Source organism: Phaethon aethereus (assembly GCF_964289735.1).
Source record: "Phaethon aethereus genome assembly, chromosome: 10".
NCBI classification, from domain to species: Eukaryota; Metazoa; Chordata; class Aves; order Phaethontiformes; family Phaethontidae; genus Phaethon; species Phaethon aethereus.
This window is the reverse complement of record NC_138586.1, coordinates 23,107,767-23,126,402: the sequence shown is the minus strand read 5'-3', so window position 1 is coordinate 23,126,402 and position 18,636 is coordinate 23,107,767.

The following is an 18,636-nucleotide window of genomic DNA, read 5'->3' as shown; positions in this document are numbered from 1 at the left end:
TGCAAATTCAAATCCAGATACTCCTCGGACTTCCCAAACTTTATGTGTAACCCCCGTTCTTGTGGTACCGGATAATGCATAAACCCAGAAAGGAAGGGATCATCTGAATATGGCTAAATCTCAGAGGAGCAGCTGGTTTCGCATGGGCTCTGACACTTCAGCGATAAATCCCAGGGCACCGAGTTGCAAAAAAATTTTAGTCAAAATGCTGAGCATCTTACGGCAGAAGGCATGCAGTCTGGTGTGACCCCTGTCCCGATCCAGACCCAGCGGAGCACCAACCCTGCTGAGGGGACAATTTAACTACCCTTCAGCCACAGTAACGAATACGGAGTGCCAGCCCCTCCCGTGCGGCAGCCTGTGCACAGGGCGCATCCCGCGAAGCACGGGACTCGGTGCCCTGAGAGCAGAGGGAAGAGCGCGCGAGATGGCCGCAGTGATGGGAAGCAATGGGCAGGGCGTGGGGACATGGTGCCACAGGCAGGCGAGTAGGCTCAGGCCAGGGAGGGAGGAGAGCACAAAAGCAAAAACTTCTCCTAGATTTGAAGAGTTGCATCAGGAACTGATGAAATCCAGAGAGAGCCCTGAGAGAGCCCACGGCAGAGATGGGCAAAGGACTGCAGTGGTGGGTGCTTTGAAGACTTGGCTTAGAAGGCCCTCATGAGTCAACAGAGAAAAGATTGAAGAAAAAAAGTCATCGTGCTGTTGGTGTTGCTTTCCTCTGTAAAAACAATGCTTTTAAAAGTGTTTCTTCCCCTCTGATAACAAAGGGAAACAGTATCCAAGGATTTCCGTTCTTATCTAGGGAGCTCCTAGACAGGGTGGCCTTTCCCCTGGCATGGCAGGCTGCCTCTCTGAGCTCCTCCTCCTTCAGAAGTACAAACGTTTTTAGAAAAGCAGCTTTCTTTCAGTATATCTTCTGTATTTATTTCTCATGATGTGCTTTTTTCAACCCGATGTCCCTACAGAAACGCCGATCTCCTCTAAAAGGACCACTGGGTCCATCACTGTGTGACTTGGGCACTGGGTCTTTGTGATGAGCAGCCGAGAGCTGCAAATATATGTCAGAAAGCCATTATTATTGGAACAAATTCTCCAGTTCTGCTCAAGTGCCCCATGGCAGCCTTGTTACTAGAAACTGAAATATTCATCACGACAGGCAGGCCGAGGCACTGCTGTTGCTGCTCCCTCAGGCGTTGGAGCACGGCAGGGGCCAGGATGTGACATCTGCGTTCTCTGTACCACAACCTGTTGGCAGCAGCCGAGCGGTGTCCAGGTGTCACACCATGAGCCTGTCTGCAGCCCTCCTTGGGCACTCCAAGGAAGCGAACAGAGACCATCTGTTGGTATCTGCTAACAGCACCCCTCTGTATTTTAAATGATAGCACTGGTGCTACCGTTTTCAATGCAGCTTGGGCTGAGATGTGTGCCCTGAGCTCCCCATGTCTGTGGGAAAGTTCAGTTCAAAACTCTGTTCTGTGGACTCATCCGTATTTCTGAACCTCATAACCTGCACAGCTTGTCCTGTATCAGTGACACACTGTTAAGTGAAGCCCTGACCAGTACACCACTGGGATATATAATCAGATATTTGCCATTGCCTCCTTGCTGGTGGAAGATATCAGTGAGGAGTGTGAGCTGCGCTTGGCCCATTAGTAACTTCTCTCCAGGTGACTCCATGAAAAACTGGTTGAATTCACTTTCTAGAGGACACCTGGTGACATGCAGCGTGCAGTATGCCTTCCGTCAGCCATGTTTCTCCAGCGTTGGCCTGGGCATGAATTTTGGATTGTGAACCAGAAGTTTTGGGATTAATTTGTAACTTCACGTTGGACCAGAAGGTGGATACCAAGTGTCTGCTAGAGGCTGTCGTGATCCTGGAGAAAGGGACAGTTAGTAGGAAGAAGGTCAGGTCCTGGTGCACCAGGAGGGGCTTGTAAGAACTCCCTGTTGGGCACTTTGGAAGTGATTTGGGGCCATCTGCAAAGAAACGTTTCATTGCAGGCTTCCAAAGAGATACATGGAAGAGGATGAAAGAATGTAATGGAAAAGAAGCATCCCAAGTTTAAACCTAAGAAAATGGCCACCTCCCCATGAGGATGGGGGATCCCAAGGCACAGACCTGCCCCAAATAAAAGACAGTCACTGGCTGGACGCTGCTGCCTTCCCACATTTGCTCACAGGCTGAGAGAGACTGTTTGCTCTTTTGCAGTACATGGTCATAACTGCTTTACTGCAGACTCTGCCGAAGCAAGGCAGCAAGTTTCAGCTGGAAATACAGTCTATTTCCAAAATGAAACGCAGGCTCCATTTTATTTTTACGTTTATGTATTGGCAACACACTTAGGCCTTAATATCTGTATCGGAATCTTTCCTCTTTACTGCTCTTCTACACATAGCATCCTGCTTTCATTAGGAACAGAGGCATTTTTTTGAAGTCTCTGGTAGAAGAAACCTTAAGAAAGTCATTTGTGGATAGAAAAAGGCTTCAGAAAAAAACCCGCATAACCCTAGGGCATTAAATATGTGTTTTTCTCTCCTCAGAAACCACTTTTCAATCAGAAAAACAAACAACTTAGTACCAAAATAACCTCTATGAGTCACAAAAAAATTATCAAAACTATCAGACAAGGGCATTACCAACACAGCTGGTAGCATATTCCCCGGAACATCCATTGTGGAGAACCTTTCAGAGCACGAACAATTAAAACCAGAACAGACAGCCTTGAACGATGCTTTGTAAAAAGCTTAATTGCAATCAGATTGACGCGATGCCAAAGTACTATCAACAATGGGCTGGTGGAGAGCAGGAGTTAAGTGGTGGTGCAACTCAAATAATACTGCTTTGATTTGCATAACACTGACCGACTGTAAGTTTGTGCAAGAGAAAAGCACACGGCGTGGCCAGATTAGCTCCGTTAATGCGCTTTACTAACAGAGTCCCTAGGAGAGAAGTACAACGTGAAGGTTTGGACCTCGGCGCGCGGCATAGCCCCGCGCAACGGCACACACCTCACCGCAGAGCTGGGCGTTACTCATGCCCCAACAGTCTTCTTTTGGGTTAAGATACTCGAAAGGGTCATCCGTGGAGAATTCAAGGGGAAAACGCAGCCTATTCCAACTACTAGGTACTGGAATGGCTCGGATGCTAAAGAAAATTGGAGATATTTATTTTTTCATCCATTCTAGCATATTTCTTTCATCAGTAAACTCTCTGATAACATCCATGCTGTTGTATGTTGTGATGCTGCAAGAGGCTCTCAAGACAGCAAAGCTACAGACCGTGACGAATTTTACTAACGTAGCTCTGTTTCCATTCTCCATCGGCGATACAGCCGTGGAGGTTGGTGCAGTGCCGAAGGCGGGAGGAGCCCAACGGGGCTGTGAATCGTCTGGCATCACCCTGCCTTCTGCAGCACAGCCAAAATCCTGCGAGCCCCGAAAACTCACTGCACGTAAAGTGGGAACCAGAACACGCTGGTGGGGAGGTCACTCTCCAGAGCACTTCTAAGGCAAGGAGCTGCCCTCTAGAGGGAGCAGAACCCGGGTAAATTCAGATTTCTTCCGAAAATGCAGAAAGCAAGCTTCCTCCTGGGGACAAGGATAGTCGAGGCCACCGCTTCGTGTTGTTGGGAAACGTGGTGCGGCGGCCGCTGCGGGGCTGTGACGGGCAGCGCGTCCCCTCTCCCCCTTCTCTACCGCCCACCTCGCAGGGAGAGGAGCTGCACGGAAAGCTTCCAGCCGCCTCTTCTAAATCAAAAAATGCATCTTAAAGATGCTATTAATAATAGCAATGCTTTGTTCACTAGGTGTTGTGAATTGTGTATCACTGTGCTGAGGATTTCTTTCCAGCATATGTGTGCTATGGTTTTGTCTAGTTTTCTATTATTCAGCCCATGTGGGCTTTCACCATTTCCCTCGGGAGTCTCCACCGAAGCCTAATAGTTCGCATTGTTAGAAAACGTTTCCTGATATTCAGCTGCTTCTTCCTTCTATTCATGCACAGCAGAATTGCAAGCTCCTGCCTGCTTGTGCCTTCAATTGTTTTAGGTGCTCCAGGCTCCTTTCAAACTCTGATTTTTTGCCATCAGAACACAGACTATATTCACCAGCTTCTCATGTCCTTTGGGTTTGTTTTGTTGAAACTTAATATCCCTCCGCTGCTGTGCTGTGTGAAATACGGGTATGGTACCTCCTGCTGACACCGACAGCCGCTGCAGGTCCAGTCACACCAGTCAAACAGGGCTAAAAAAACCAGGCTGCACCATGCCTGGAATAAGAGCCATTGGCTGACTATCACCGGGACCCAGAAAAAGAGTAAAATAATTCTATTTCACCCGCTCTTCGTTAAAATCTGCTCAGCTCCCCACCCTGGGAACACAAAGGCAGCCGTTTCAGCTTCCCCTTGGAGACGTTCAAACACCATCCTCCACCATGGCAGGAGCAATGTCGCTTAATTCTGAAATCGGGCTCCTCATCGGCTGCTGCTGGCGGCGGCTCACGCGGGCAGCCCAGCAGCTTTGCTGGAAAACACCTGCTCCGTTTTCCAGGGGATAAGATTTCGGCATAACTGGTGCCTCTTGTCAAAACGACAGTATACGTTACCGCGTGTTTAGTAAAGTGGGGACTCTGAAGCATGCAGAACTGAAAAGCAGTCCCTTTGAACTGGGTAAAAACAATCAACGAACCCAGATCCCACACCAAATTAGGACAGAGCGAGTTTCTGAACTCATTCTGGAAGACAGAATAATCAGGTATTTCTTTCTTGCCTGAAAGAAAGGATGCGGTTTCTGAAGGGAGGTGTTATGGGCTAGATCTGGTCATGCAAAATTGGGAATCGCTCCACGTTATAGGGAAGACGACTAACGAGTTGGGAGTCTGCAAAACGAATCCCTTCTCCATTGACAAGAAAAATTAAGACTCTGAAACTACTGAGACACACTTTAAATTTCTGCAAAGCATGGCAAGCGAAGGGAGAGGTGTGCCTCCGGGCACGGAGAGGACACTGTCCAAAAGACCGGCATTCTTCCAGCTTATTGAGGGTGCTGCATAGCAAAGAAAAGGGTTAGGGAAAAATGCATAGTTTGGAGGAATATTCAGGTTCAGGCACTTGGTGCCACCAGAGGTTTCTATCTGCCTGACCTAGCAAACAGTCCAAACTTTTGTTTTACTTTTTACACGATGAAACACATTTCAGCAGCTCGTAACCATTAGGTTTGCTTCGAGTTAAGTGCACTTAATCAAGGCAGGCCCTGAGGACTCGTGAGGATGCAAACCGTTGCTGCTGGATGGGTCTAAACATCAGAGAAACAAATCACAGGTTAATCGGTTAATCCAGTCCTGCCCTGGATGTATCGGTGTTTTAGCAGACTGTGTTCGCTAGAAAAGTGTCAGCACTGAGAGCAGCCGGGACTTTCTGGGCACTCCGCTAGCACGAGCAGCACTTTCCCTCGCCCCTGAAAGGCTTCCATTTGACTAAACGTTTGGAGAAGAAATATCCTGCCATTTATTAGCAAAAAGACCTCTTGGACTGGAAAGTAATGGAAATTTAAGTGCTGGTAAATTAAAAAACCAGGGTTTTCAAATGAAGCCTCATTAAAATTGCAAAGGTACTGGTTCAAATGGGCACTTGCTTCTTTTTTTTTTGGTCACCTCTCTGCAGTATTTAAAATGGTTGAAAAAGGTCCTTCTAAATGGGTATTTTAAAAAAACCAAGCAGGATAAGGTTTTACATTTCCATTTGATTACAAAGTGATTTCTTTATCGCTTTGTTATAAAACTCTTTTAAAAGGATTGCAAATGGAAGCACTGATAAACCATTAAGCATTGGTAAACACTGCAGCGTTAGTGAGCTCCTGAAGGGCTCTGCTACATTTGCTCAGGAATTTTCCTTTAAAATCTTTTCCAGCACAGACTGTGGTTTCTGTAAAGTGACATTTTTTTTTTTTCCCCTAGGAAAATGTCGGTATTACTGATTTTTTTCCTTTACCTTTCCTGGGAAACATCTAAACGAAATACCCCATTGTAACAGAACTGAACCTGCTGGTTTAATCCTCCAAACGTTTCCTTTGGGGTCACCCGAACATTAACCTTATTCCACGGGAGCTGCTGTAGCATGGGAGCTGTAGTCCTACAGCTGGTGCTTGAAAAGCGTGAGACCTTAGGAAGCTGTGTGCCTCGCAGGATGAGCAAACGATATGGGACATCACCAGGATGTATTGGAAACAGCCAACATTTCTAAATACAACCACGTTTATAAGCTCAAAGGGTAGGCATTTTGGCAACATGGGGTTACCCCCTTACCCAAGCAAGGTTCCTCAACCACTCCGGTGCCGTGAAACCACTCCCGGATAGTCCATTTTGACCACTCCAGCTTAACAGCATCTAGTTCACAGGCTCTTCTCTACGGGAGGGAGGGAGGGCTCCTTGGGGCCACAGAATATCTGATACGTGCTGCCGTACCAGGATGAACTAAAGCCGTGCAATATTTATCCACCAAATGACAAATTAGGTCTGCTGTTGTAGGAAAGCAAAGGAAGGAAACAAGCCTTGCCAATGAATAGAAGAGGAAAGGGAAAAGCTAATGTCTCTATCATATATATTCTAGTGCCCTTTAAAATACAATTTTGATTTGGCTTCTGCTCTTTGGCTCCTTTTGAGTGCTCATAAGTGCTCTGAAGTAGGAATCTTGGCAGAATAAATCATCAATTGACTGAAAATAGTCAGTATGTTTGACAGCAGAAGAATTAAGCCTTAACCAGCCAGAAATGCAATATGCTAGTCTTCTGGGTAAAATTTTTCCTTAAATTCAGATATTCCTGCCTGGCTGAAATGAGTAGAAATTTCATATGCTAGTCCAAAAGCCACCAGACCACTGACACAATAGACAACCAAAAACATAACAAAAGTATCATATCAGTAGGGTTTCTATGCACAAGCAGAAAATCTGAGTACTATAAACAAGGGGTAAAACTTTTGCTTAAGCATGTTATGCCTTCTCAGCAGCCATGGTTTCCAATAAGATAACAGTCCCGTTTCCCTTGTTTTCCAACATAACTAGAGATTATTGATGTACTGCCAATGTTTTAACAAGGAGAGCTCACTAAATCCCACCCTGTCCTAAGTCTAAGATGAACACCATGGGATCAGGGTGGGGACAGCAAATGAGTTGTGCAGCGAGGAGAGATGAAGAGCTGAGGAGTCTATTCATTGTTATTCCATTTTAAAGAAAACACTTGCCTGTAACTGTAACCAAGAAGAGAGGCAGCCACCTCCTTTTTTCATGTTTGGCAAATAAACCTATGTTAGGGGTACTTTGTTGGAAACGTTTGTACTTTATTTATTTTAAAAAATATGTGGAGTACATCGATAGCACAGCATTTGGCCTATTTAAATTGGCGTGGAGAAGGTAAAGGCCTATGTGTATTGCTTTGTGAAACGTGCCTTGGAGGGGAGCAGGAATATATTGCCCCGGGGACATTTTCTTTCTTGTTAATACCAAAACCTTTTTATGTCCCATAGGGGAAAAGGTTGGGATTTTTTTTTTAATGATCTCTAGAGGCTGGAGAGTAGCATCGTGGATCAACCTAGAAAGTCTGCTTTTCCAGCTTCTAGTTTTGGCTCTAGCTAGCAGAAAGAGATGCTCCCTTTTTAAAGAAAAAAACCCAAAGTAACAGGTAACTGAATAACCTGCTCACTAGAGATGCTTTTGAATTCAATGGCAACGATGGGTGGATATGAAGTTGGAACCACTACGATGGTTTAAAAGGATGGACTCCATAAAGCGCAAAAACACCATCCCCAGCCTCCTCTTAGGTTAGAGGTAATGTTATATGGAGGAGTTCCTGAGAGCCCTTGAGGTTCACAACAGCTGAAGACTTTTGTTAGGAGTGTTTAATTAAAACAATAACTCCAGAAAGCCAAACATCCCAGATAGGTACAGCTGCCTGGTTAAATTCCAACAGCATCAAAGTTGGCACAATTGCCACATTCTGGCTAAATACTGTAAAAAGCACAGAAATTTTGTTTTCTTTTAAGATTTATACTGTATTTAATCATCCAGGAGTAATAAGTCTCCTCTCTAATGGGTTTTCCCAGTGAACGGTAGTTTTGAAGACTGAGGCACAAGATATTAATCTGCAAACATTTCAGTGTGCTTATGCTAATCCGTATCGGTACGCCCAGCTTCAACCCATGCAAACCACACTTCTTTCCCTAAAAAGGGTGATTTCAAATGCAGACACGTTGTTTAATCGGTCCTTACCGAGAGCACTCACACTCCATAAGAATGGGCCCTGGGGTGTGAAAAGCAGTTGCATTATACCTCAGTGATCAGGATTTCCGTGCAGCCAGCCTGAAAACAAGCCATGAAGGGCCGAAGCTGATTTCTGTAGGCGAGTTTACTGGTGATACTGGCAGATTTTGCATCTTGAACCTTCTGCCAGCCCCCATACACACCCCTGCTTTTGTACGCGAGTGACGGTGGTGGCCAACGTCGTTGGCCAACCCTTCACAATTTACCCAAGTAGCCTGTCATTTTTACCAGATGAAAAAGGGAAAATGCCCATTAGGAGCAGGAAACATCTGCACCTTCACCATTTTCAATTCAAATCCACGCTCGTGTTTTCATATGTTTTATTAAACCGTCAGCCCTCAGAGGATGAGGTTTTGCAGACTGGAGTTAGGCTGTTACATGAGATATTCAGGAAGTTATTTGCATCGACTGGATAAAAGCCTGTGGCAGCTGGGCGTGCTGCAGAAGCGAGTCAGAGACCGCTGCATCAGCCACCAGCCCAAGGAATAACATTAGTTCCAGCTTCACAATGAGCTGTTTACTGGCCTTGGCTGCCTGTGGGAACAGCCAAGAAGAGCAGAGGAAAAAGAGAGACAAACACAATGCTAGCGAGAGATGTTAGGTGGGAGGCTGGGCTTTAAAAGCAGACTCAGGATTTCAAACCTATGGAACTGGAGAGGGCTGAAAAAGAAATAAAAGGGCACCGGCTGCTCCACAGCAGAAACGGGCTGAGGCAAATAAGTCATCCGCTGATATTAAAGGTAAGAGATAACAATAAAAAGCTCTTAGCCAGTGGCTCTGCTGGAAGGCAGATTTACTGAAAGGCAGCAGCAGCTCTCAGGGTGAGCGATGCAGGCAAAAGCAGCCGCGCTTCCCCAGAGTATTTTTAATTACGTCCCTAAACATTTGAAAGCCAACAGGTTTTCCAGCAGGAACCCAGGGCTTTCAGAGCAAACTGCTGGGGGACAAGAGTCCAGACTGTTCTAGTCGGCTGCTTTGAGAAGGTTTAAAAAAACACAACAAGCCCCAACCTAAAAAACAACCCCTTTCTAAATCTGCTTCGAAAAATATTTTATTTTTATGGCCAGCTTTGCTTTGCAGCTTCCTAGTTTTACCCAACTCCTTCCCGATTCCCAGCTCCCCCCCTCTCCTCCCCACTTGTATTTTTTAATTGGAAGGAAAAACAATTACAGCCGTGCAAAGGAAAATCCGAGATTGAAACGGCTTTTCCCCTGCTCATTACCGTCCCCGGCGCGGAGGCGTGGGCACGCTCTCGCAGGCTGTGCCCGCCAGCTAATTGCTCGGGAAATCCGCGTTACCCATTGTCGGGCCGTCTTTAAGCCGCCGATGCTGAACCGGGCAATGCTCGGGAAGGGAATACTGCCCCGCGAGAGGGACCCCGCAGGGACCCCGGCGCGGGGCGGGCTCAGGCGCTAATAACACATCCCTGCCCAATGGAAAGCGTTTCCTAGCGAGACCCCCAAGAGTTCCCCCTGCCCACAGACCCTGCCCAGACATTGGGCCCATTCTTGTGTCCCCTTTCCCAAGACATGATGGCTGCAGCCTTCAGCAGTTTTGTTTCCTCTCCGAACAAAGGCAGGCGGACCACTGCCAGTCGCTTTAGATTTTAAAGATGAATGGATAAACTTTTAGAAAGTCGAGCACGCAGGTCTTCCGCGGGGGACTAACTCGGCTCACGTTCCACGCACGCAAAAAGGATAAATGGGGGCTGTCAGGGAGGAATTGGGCTGAAATCTGCCGAGCCGCAGGCATGATCTCAGCCCCGGCCGCTCTGCCGTGGTAAGTTTCTATTTCCTCACTTTCTAACTCTAACAGAAAAGCATCCAGATTTAACGTCAGCGCTGAAAAAAGGATTTTAGTGTTTTCTGAAATCTGAAGGCTCAGACAAATCTGTGGGGTAAAACTAGCCAGGGATGGGCTCGAGCTGTATGTTTCAATGGAGATTAGCAATGTTTTTTCTATACAGGCAGATCTTGTTCCTCTTACTTGAGCTATGCTGTGGTTGGGATGAGAGAGGCAAATGTTTCTGTTTAAAGTGAGAAAGATTATCTCCAAGCTTTTGGAAAGTAATTACTATGTGAGCTACTCCTCCAAACCGTGGCAGTGGAAATTATTATAATTCACATCGTAATTCTCATTGTGTCACTGCGAATGACAAGTTAAGGACTTTTCTATCACTGTTGTTTCTTTCAGATTTGTTGAAAATAGCCCTGGTTTGGGCTTTTGTTTTTTTTTTTGTACTTGAAGTCAGTATCGTAAAGACACTTTAATATAAACTTAAGAAAGGGTTGTATATAAATGTGGCATAAACTCAGACTTTCAGCTTACAACGATACATGCTTTCAGCTGCGTGTAATGTGAGATCTACTTCCTATATTAAAAGCTAGGAAATAAGTTATATTTTTTATACTGCAAAACTTTAAAATTTTATTTATCACTTTGGCTTTCATTTATAGCTAAAATCTACTTTTAAGCTCAGTGGCAAAACTCCACAAGAAAAATTCAAACACAGCTTTAAGCAGATAGAAAAACTGGTGTCAGAAGTAAAATGAATGATGAGCAACATACTTAATCTAAAGATGCAGCTGTTTGGAAGAAATAGGATTTAATAACATATAAGCCTACTGCAACAGAATTTGCAAGAAAAGTTTGAGGTTTTTTAACGACACTCCCTAAGCTTTGTTTGAGAGCAGACAATTGTGTGTTTTTGTATTGCTCCCCTGCATGAACAGAACAGTAAACCCAGAGGATGAGAAGTGCAAAGTTCATGGGTCGGTGATAAGGATATTCTCCCCTCGTAGCACTTTTCCATCTTCTTTCCCTTACTAGCATTCTGATAGCCAAAATAAAACAAGCAGGAAACTAACCTTGCTACTTTAGGGGGTTCAAAGGCTCTGAATTTTAAAAGAAAGTCCTGAAAAACATGGGAGGGAGGAAGGGAGGGAGAGGCTGAGCAGACATTTCACTTTAATCCTTTGAGACCAGCAGTGAGAGTCCTGCTTAGCTGGGGTTATGTCAGTCGATAAAAATCAGTGTCTTTCAAATTCTGGAGTTAGGAGCCCAGCTCTAGACAGACAAACAGAACTAATGCCTGGACGCAACTACCCGTCCGCCTTCATCCCAAGTGCTGTAACGAGACAAAAACCGTGAAAACCTGCGCCTGCCCGAGATGCAGCGACCGAAACGGTAACCGTGCCCGAGCGCTGCAGCTCGTGCCAGAGGGAGGACGCACGGCCAGCTGTAAGATGGTTGCCTTCCTCCAGCTGGAGACCTCATGGCTGGAGGACAAGAGCAAGAATGAAGGTGATTTTACCCAAACGTTGGGCCAGATCCTGGGGAAAGGGCGCACCGTAGGAGGGTATGTTACTTCTGGAACAAGGGCGAGTGGAGATTGCTCCCTGGGGAGAGCAGTACATGGCAAAGCAATTTGGGACTCAGTTATCGTAGTACTGCTTTGGCACTTACAGTGTGTCCGCTTGCAGCCGTACGTATTTATGTGGATGTCTGTGGTGCCTCTGTGCAGGCTGCAGCTACCTCTGGCTAAAGCATATGTGAGTGTCGGGGCTCTGCTGGCCGATGTCCAAGTGTTGCTGGCCAGGTGTACGTGGATGACGTGGTGGTCCCAGCCTGATGGCTCTCACAGTGCTCCGAGATCACAACTGAGACGCTGGTGAGCCGTCCCGTCCGCGGGCTGGGGTGGGTGAGGATGACTCCTGGAGCACGCATCAAGCCTTGGTAGGTCTTTCCAGGTCAAGCGTGCGTGCAGAGACTCACTCTGCTGCTTCACACGTTGCTCCTCCTCCATAAATAAGGATCCGATTTAGTCTCAGGGAAGGGGAGCCACCACCTTTCACAAAGGCAAATTCTCTCCTTGAGAAGAGGAGCTCTTTATTCACGAGAACAGACAGTGGCTCTGCAAGACTTCCTCTAACGCCCCATCTTCTCAGTTCAGTCCCATAAAAGGGGGTAAAGATCCACATCGCTTCGGAGCCAAACTAGCCTTAGCTGACCCTGGCTGCAAGGAAAGGTTCCCCAGTTATCTGTAATGGTTTGCTTTTGTAGAAAAAGGAAAGTCTCTTTATCTTGGCAAGTGAAATTGGGGGACATTCCTCAGTCCCTAAGCGCCGAGACAAAGGCACATGCTAGGAACAGAGCAGAGTGCTTTCTCCGTGCATAACAGGATCTCATAACATTTTGAGCACCTATTAGGCCTGTAAAGAGACAGCCACAATGGAAGCTCTTATTTTCATCTAATAATATTCCCATTTTAATTCCTTGAACCTGCAGATAACGCACCATCTTCCGCCCCAGCATGCATTTGCTTTTACATGATAAATAGAAATTACCATATTTAGCAGTAAAAGCAGCATCTCTTATACAACGCCAAAGCATCATTCCCCTTCTTCCATTATTAGAAATGTGATTTCTAAGAAACTTCACTACAGAATCATCACTCAGGAGCTGAGATTTTATGTTTTTGCATTGTGAAGTCATCTCTTACTTATTTTAACACATCAGTGCACGTTTACCCTCTATAGTTATTGCTGAAAAACAGAGTAGCTGTGTGCTGTGCTTCCTCACCCATCCTTTAATTACACACCACTGAATACTTTTCAAGACCTTAATGTTTTTCCCCAGAGGGGAGGGGAGGGAAATGACATGAAAAGCCCAGTCACGCCTCCAAATCAGCAAAAAATTTCTTGTCTGAGAAACGTGCACCAAGGAGAACAGGGAGCCCAGCAGCGCCAGGAGCGGACCGCGCACCTCCAGCGCTCGCGAGGCTGACGCTACCCGCCCAGTACGGCTGTCGTAAGAGAGTTCTCGAACCTTCCCCATTTCCCCTCAGCATAAAGCCGTTTGAGAGAAGAAAGCCCTAATTTATCAAATCCTTCCAGTAAACAGATGCAGGGCACAGGTCCTTCGAGGCGCTGAGCACTGGAGCAGGGTGCGGATTGCCTTCTGCCCCAGCACCTGCAAGAAAACCAGCCGCAGCTCCTTGCAAAAGCCAAAATAGGCGTTTGTGCTATGGTGCTGGTGGCTGGATGGAAGCTTGTTGGTGCTAACGTATGCAAAGGGGGGAAAAAACCCCCAACAGTTAGTTTTTGGATAAAGAGAGGTGAAAGTTCAGCTCTCCTGCTTAGGCAAAGGGACTGCAGAGGAACCAGCCCGGAGCCACAGCCCTGGGTGAGAGCGGCCGAACGCGGCGCGGGTGAAAGGAGAGCTTCATGCGGCTGCAGGCGCCTCGCGAGGAGCCGAGGAAAGGCAACAAGGAGCTCAAAAGTCAAGCAGTCGCTAAGGAGCCACTGGAAATTGTGTCAGAGAAAGCAAAGAAAGGGAGCTTTTTGGGCAGGACGCTGACTGGAAAGCGTTTTGGAACCGTAAGCAAATAAACCGAGTCCTGTTGTTGGATTCCCCTGTGGTTCAGGGGAACAGGACTCTCTCTTTTTTATATTTATTTATTTTTAAACCACACTTTGTAAATAAACAGGGTGACATCAAAGACATGGCTACCTCCATCACCAGCTTCTACTCCTTAGTGAAAACAACCTGTAAATCATCCAGTATTGGGTCAAAGAGCATAACTCTGCTTTTCATCAGTTTTTCCTTTGCATCTAAATCTCCTCTTATCGGGATCTCTATTAAATCTAGCAATGCTATTATAAAGTGATCTCTAAAGGTCTCTAAAGAGTGAGAGACCTGACGCTCAAAAAGAGCAGCATTTCTACAGTCCTCCATCATCAGACTGAGGTTCCTTTGCAAGGAAAAAGAGTCCCTCTTATAAGAGTAAAACGATGCAAACTTTGCTGAGAAGTTTGGGGTGAATTCTGCCATTTCTGGGCTGTGGACCAGACCCTCTGAAAGCGGTAGTGGATAGGGAAGGCCAAAGCACGTCAAGGGTTAAAGGGGTGATGTAAATGGAGAGAGACATTCTCAGTGAAAACAAAAAGAGAGTCATGCCCTGAGGATCAGTGTCTGAATATGGGGTAAGTCACTTCACTATTCTCTTCAGAAGGAAACATTTTAATTAGCTCAATACAAAACAGATACAGCACAGAGAAGTCACCATGAGCAGGAAATGCTTTGTAAGTCTCCAAGGACAGTTAGGAGACAACGGCAATGCTGACCAATTAAAAAAAAAGAAAAAAGAAAGAAAAAAGGAGAGCGCCTTTAGGATTAGGTCTGATAGGCTCAGGTTTCCACTTCCCCACTCTATTTTGGAAAAGAATTAAATTGGGGTCCTGCCGCAATTCGTTTGCTGACTTCCAGGCAACAGAAAGTAGATGTTGAACTTGGAGGGTCTGTGAGGTTCCTGGAGAGCCAAAGCCATCCCAGGCAGGGAGGAGAGGAGCAGCCGGCATGCTCCCACCTAATCCCAGTGCATCCCCGGGATCACTCTTGGTGGCTGAGCGAAGGGAAGTCCCCCACAGACTCCTGTGTTTTGTTTTTCTTCTATCAAAGAAGATTTGAAAAGCAGACAGTAAAACCTGATTGACTGAAACGATCAGGAGTAACTTGGGATTTCACCTTCCCACCAGGTGCGGGAGACCTTATTACACTCACGGCAAATACCGGGGAATGGAGGTAGCGACGGTATTGAAGATCCTTGCACAATAAGTGTCAAAGCCATGAATAAGAGCCTTCCTGCCTGTCTTTTATGCTAATCATCAGAAAACGTCGCCCTTTTGCCCAGCATACGGGCTAGGCATTCACTCTGATAAAGCGCAGGGAAGAATGGCTCTTTGAAACTACAGAAACCTTTGCTGGACTTCAAAGTCACACTTCTGTCTACTTCTTTCCTACTGTTTTCAAATACAACACTTTGGATTAGTAAATGAAAGAGATTAAAGCATTTCCACTTTCCATCCCTTCATATAGTCAATAGTGCTTTGTTTACAGGCAGCTGCTTTGCTTCCCACTGTCTAATCCCACCCTTTCTCCTGCTCCCACTGCACCAGGGAAGAAACGTAGGCGAAGGTTACTGTGAAGCTCTGGGGAGGATGGAGAGCTTGCAGCAACTCGGCAAGCTGCTTGGTTTAAAAGCCAACCCCAAAGTTGGCGTCCCAAGCCTCTTCCCATCCCCAGCCACTTCCCTGCAGCACAGCAGCCGGGTCCAGCAGCGCCTGCTGCCGCAGGGACAGCTTTCCGCAAGCCCTTGCTGCTGGCACGGGGAAAAACGGAGCCGGCATCCCTGCGCGACACAGTTACTGCCCCGTCAGCCTCGGAAAGGGAAAAGCCAGCTACCAGATCCCTCCAGACTGGAGATTTGCTCTTATAACTGCTTTCAGTTAACTCTCTCAAAGTTCTTTGCAGCCAAAAGCAACTAGTGAAACTTTTCTCGAAAAGAGAAGGTATTAGTAAGTGGAGATCCCGTTGCAGGCACCGAGGTATTGCAAGCATGGCAAAGCAGCGGGGAAATCTGTGGCGAAACGGTTTTCTTGCATTTTCAATTGTTGCTTTGCTTTCTTTGAATTCACGTTTTGTGGTTTTCAAGTGAACGTTTGTAAGCCTTTAGAAATGGTAGCTTGGTGGTGTTACAATTCCTCGTTAGCACTGCCATAGAATTGTAAGAAATGGTTACTTTCTCAAGTAGAAAAAGTTTCATGTTTATTTGTTAAGTCCATACTCAAACAGTTGCAGTATATCTCACCTATAGCACTTAGTCTGGAAGGATCCAAGTCCTATAGCTTTATGGCAAATTATAATCTATGCAAAAATCTTAAAAAACCCTAACAACACCCCCCAAACACCAACAAAACCTTTTTTTAAGCCTTCTGCATAATTGAAGTGGAAAGGAGGAGGGCAATAAAACCCAAGAAATTGAAGAAATTATAGAGTTTGTGGTTGCAAAGCCCTGGGCTCAGCGGCGGGAGTGAGCAACACATCACAGAATCATTGTACCAGCTGGGTGAGTAACGGGGAGGTGAAAACCCTCTAATGAATGTAGTTCTTGTCGAGAGAAGGCATAAAGCTCATGCTGTGCCCAAGGAGAACACTTATTTATTCCCAAGGTCAGGGTCTGAGACCATATCAAAACACAACAAGTGCTGCCATAACCTAGAGACATTTCTGGGCAAAACGCAGAGAAACCCCCCCAAAAGCCCAGGATCCCCACCTTTTGATCTGTCAAGTTTTTTGGCTTCTGTGCCTGTAAAAACTTTGTCTCTCAAGACTTAGAGATAACCTGAGTACACAGAGTGATAATCTAGAAAGAGATCCTTCAGATTTGAAAGGTTTTCACATTTGGTCTGTATCAGACCTCACAAGAAAAGGCTTTGGAGTGTTTAGTTATTTAAATGAACATACGCACAGGATGTCCTACATGTTCAGACTGATAAAGTTACATTCATCTTGCATCTCATAACGAGAAAAAGAAAAGGTAAAGATGCAAAAACCTCAGTCCCAAACTTCACCCTGTTTTTCCTGTCCTCAATTTGATAGACTTGTGGAGAACAGGTCATGTATAAAGCAGAAAGATCAGGGTTAATGGAATTGCAGAATCTGGGTTTAAAATGTGCTTTTTACCTGCAGTAATTTTCTGTGCTAACACATGGCTGAGCTGAATTAGGCTGCAAGCTGGCTGTTGTGAAGATTTCTTGGGGTGGCAAGAGGAGGAAGTAGAAGAATTGTAAACAGGATAGCCGTGCACCATAGGAAGTAACACGTAGAGGTTTTCCTTTATTTTCAGTACGTGGAAGAGGGGGGTATCTCTACAATAAAAGGCAAACGGGAGGAAACCCTGTCAGCTGCTCTGCTGAACCCCACTTCATAACTCTGAGAACAGGGTTACGTGAGTAAGCGACAGCTGCTGTAGGTTTGCTTGTACCACCACACTACGGGAGAGAATATTCTTGATATTACCACATTAACCAGGCCATATATTCTGTTACGGTACCTCTTCTGACAACAGCTAGGTACATTCCTCCCCTCATACACTGCCTCCTGTTTTAGACACAGAATTTAAAGTTTTGGCCTGTCTGAAATACAGAACAGTAAAGTGGTTTCCTTCACATTCACTTAACTCAGCATTTTAAAATATATAGCTAGGTTTTTTTTCCCCAGTAAGGCGATCGTGGTGCACATGAAGAGCATCCTACTGCTTTAATCCTTAGTGGAAAGGAAGGAAAGTGAATTGTACATTCAGAAAACTAAATCTGTAGGTCGGGCTGCAGAATTTAAAGTACATGGCTGAGTTTCAAAGCAACTTGTCAGCTTGTTTAAACACCTCAGTGTTAGATAGGCCTGTGTTGTTTAACTAAATTTTGAAGACCGTAACTTAGCTAGGCAATCGCTGGCAGGCAAGTCCCGTAGACTCACGCACCAGAAAACCTGGTATTTGACCTTGTGGCTGGCTGGTGCAGAGCAGGGAAAAAGAGTCAAGTGATGGAGCATCTTTTCTCCGGAGTAACGAGTGTCTGGGTCAGGCTGCTGCTACAGCCACGTCAGTCAGTAGTAAAGGTAAGCATTTCAAACCTGCCTCCTCAGGCTGTGTTCTGAGGAACAGCCAAAGACCTGGAGTGTGTGCACAGATCGGAAAGTGGGGTTGCCATCGACCTCCCAGGCACATGGCTATGTAAGGTTTCGAAGGACACCCAATCCCTCTGAAACCTCCCCAGTTAGGACCGAGACATGAAACCTGGACCAGGAGAGTCTGGCACTCCTGGTTTTTACACGCAGTGGAAGAAAAGGGTCTACTTATGGAGGTTATATTTCAGTATAAACAGAACTGGCTCCTGATGGAGATAACATGCAGTCTCTTTCTTTCGCGAAAGGGAGTTACGAGCCAAGAATTTAATGCACTAGGCTTAGGGTTAAAGCTAAGAGGCACAGCTATTCCTCTCGGAGCTCATGTGCGTTTTGAATCTAAGTTCTTGCTTAAAGGCGTTGCAACTTGCAGGTGAGACCTTCTCTTATTTCGATTACCATGTACTCAAACAAAGTGCACCTTTGAGATTTTACTACTATCCTTTTCATAAGTTTAAACGTTTGGTATCTTTTTTAGGTCATTTGACAATAAAGTTCATTTAGCCATGAATATAGTAGGAAAAACACCAAGATGAGTGCAAAAGCACAAAGAGGTGCAAGGACCATTTTGGTCCCCTACTCTGCCCATCTGTTCCCAAAGCCCTGTACAGTTTGCATAACGAAGTGCCTCCTGACATGTGCCGTAGAGAAAGCCCCAAGGTGGGATTTGGTCTCCTCTGTCATTGCCACACAATCAGCAATAATCAGGTAAGGGCATATCTGCTGCTGGTTTGGACATTTGTTAACGCAGGATATCATTGCAAACATGTAACTCAAAATGCAGCTAAAACAAAGGAAAA